Raw genomic sequence first — 2,988 nt, forward strand, 5'->3', positions numbered from 1 at the left:
CCGCCCCGACCACCACGATGCCCACGGTAACCCCCTCTCTGGCGGTGATCCGGACCGGAAGCACCCTCAACAAAACCTCCTGGAGGCCCGAGGAACAGTCTCTCAGCAGACCCGTCACTCTGCCATGCATAACCACGCCCCCCTCCCGTGGATGAGGAACCCCGGTGCTGTCCATCGCCATACACATCTAACCCATCGTCCCCCCATTGGCCTCGGGGCGGAGCACGGGAGTCTTTAGAACTAGAAATCTGCCTCGTCTGAGATGGTCCCGACCGGTTTTGAGCCGGCCGCGCGACAAACTTAGGCGGAGGCGCGCCCTGAGACTGACCTCTGCCAGTACCGGCTGCACCAGCCTCGCCCAGCGTTGGGGGCCTAGGCCCGCCTCTACCCGCTGCCTGCGGAGCGACGGGCGCCGGAGGCCTGAGCCCGCCCTTTCCTGGCACCGGTTGCAGGGACGCCCCCGGCGCTGGAGGTCTAGTCCCGCCTCGACCTGCCACCGGCTGAGTAACGGGCGCCGGCGGCCTCCCGCCCGAAGGAGCGTTACCGCGGCCCGGTCCCAGTGGAACCCCTCCCGCCAGCCGGCTGCCTCTGGCCTGGTGGCATGAGGGCTCCACGCCCGGCCCCCGCCGCCTGAGGCGGCTCCTCCCCGCCCCGCCCTGCTGGAGCGGCCGAGGCGATTCTCTTCGGTGGCGGCGGCCGAGGCCCGGACTGTCCACCCCCGCGCCCCACCGCGTCCTGCACCGCCCCTGCGACGACCGTAGGGGCCGCAGCGCCACGCCCAGTCGGCAGCGGTGCAACTCCGCCACGACCAGCAGCAGACACGGCCGGAGGGGGCTTCTTCCCCGGCGGTCCCCCGGTCCCGCGTCCAGCCATCAAAAGGAGGGGAGGGATCCGGTTTGCCCTACTAGAGCCACAGGAGCGAAACCCAGACCTCCCGCGCCGATGAACCCTAGCACGCGACGATGGATCACACGTAGATCGATCCACCCGATCGCTGCATGTGACGGCGCACGTAGTCGCTGTGGGTACCGGAATAGCCTGGGCCTCATACCCAGCTATCTCCGGCCCAGCAGGATACGCGAGAGAGTTTTTCGGACTCGGCCCACCGTGGCCCAAAATAGACTTCAAACGCGCATCGCGAGCCGCTCTGATCCCGATCCCCGGGGTCCCCGGCGTGACCGCCGCGGCCACCGCCGGCGCAGAGACGGCCGCTTTCCGACGCCCCTTTCTCCTTGCCTTAACCGTAATCCAAGACTGCGGATGAATTAAATCGAAGAGCGTAAGATTCGGGAGACAAACCTTAGGTAAGGGGCCCTTCCATGGCCTGATCGCAGCAGCCGCCGTCCTTCGATGAACGACACGACGAACCATCTCCTTCTTCTCACCCGCGTGTAATCCAACCCTAGCCGGATCGTCGGGCGGCAGGATCGCGTCGACCGTGGATGCCACCTCGTCTTCATCGTATCCAGAGTTGAAATACTCGCAAATCAGGTCCGATGGCGTTGGCGACGGCGGGGATGCCGCCGGCGCATCCCCGTCACCGTCCGCATCATCATCGCCGCAGTTGAGCAGCGCCCAAAACCGGCCTCCGATCCGCCGACCATCACCAGGGGGTGTGGGCGGCCGCCCCGCAGTCACAACTCCGGTCGCCTCTGAAGTGAGATCCACAATCTCAGTCTTCTCCTCTGCACTCGACGAATCCTGCACACCATGAACAATCCACACTTCGAAAACATCAACCGTAAGTCGCAAACCTTCGACCAAATGCTCACCAAAATCTAGGTACCGGCCGGCGAGGATGTCTCCATCAAGATCAGTCACCGTCGTCCACCTCGACGGTGAATAAGAAAACAACATACCCTCGCGCCTATGGCCGGGCGACCGAACGTCCTCAAACCTGACTCGCCATCTCGCCGGATGGAGAAAGCCCGAGGTCCGGCCACGATCCCGATCCCGTTCTGCCTCCTCATGCGCGGAAACGACGTCGACTTGCTGGATCCGCGCCCCCTCCGCCGGTGATGAGAGCCCCTGTGATGCCAGCCCCGGGATCCCCGGCTGGGAGGGCACTGAAAGATCCCCAGGCGGTGGTTCCGGCGGCGGCGGCAGAGTCGCCACCCCGTCGCCCTCACCCTCTCTCGCTAATTCTCTTTCACACATAAATCTGCATCAAGGAATAAGAACATGTCAGAAAGAGCTTGTACTTGACCACTCTCGCTAATTCTCTTCTATCACACATAAATCTGCAGCAAGGAATAAGAAAATGTCAGAAAGAGCTTGTACTCTCGACCACTCTCGCTTGACTCTCACGTTGTCACACAAGAACTTGGAGTGGAATTCTTTCCAACAAAAAACCAACTGCATGGTGGCGTTCTAAACGTCGGCTTGATCGCTTCTTCCTCGGGTTCGATTGTTGATGGAAATTTCACGAAAATAGATCCAATATGAAACACATGTTCACTGACCGCCTGTGTTTGCACGTCTGGTACCTTGGTCATATTCTTCTTCTCCAGAAACAACTTGCATTTTTCTGATACTTGTTGCATCAAATTCCAGCGGGCTAAGTTTCTGTCCTTTTGTGTAGAACATGAAATAGCCTGAAATATTTTTGAACGCGAAACAATAGTTTCGGCACCCGTGATCACATCAGTAAACCTTGCGTGTACAATCTCGCCGCAGCTAAGGCCTTGCCTCCTCCTACGTACCCTCAATTTTCACTGTCAGACTTACTCCCACGACACCAGATCCAGATGAATCAAGTATGCAAAATGGCAAAAAAAAAATTACAGATAACCAAATGCCTCCTGACATTTCACTTCTTCCTATGAGAGTGACCAAAGAGTAAAACCCTTCTGGATAGGCTTGCAAACCGCATCCTTGATCACTAGCTACCAACTTCTGAGCAAGTCCGTGTACGAGGGGTCAATCACTACAATTTCTAAGCTCCCAGGAATTGGAGGCCTGGGAGCGCTCGAGCGTTTTTTTAACGAG

Source organism: Triticum aestivum, chromosome 5D (assembly GCF_018294505.1).
Source record: "Triticum aestivum cultivar Chinese Spring chromosome 5D, IWGSC CS RefSeq v2.1, whole genome shotgun sequence".
Taxonomy (NCBI): domain Eukaryota; kingdom Viridiplantae; phylum Streptophyta; class Magnoliopsida; order Poales; family Poaceae; genus Triticum; species Triticum aestivum.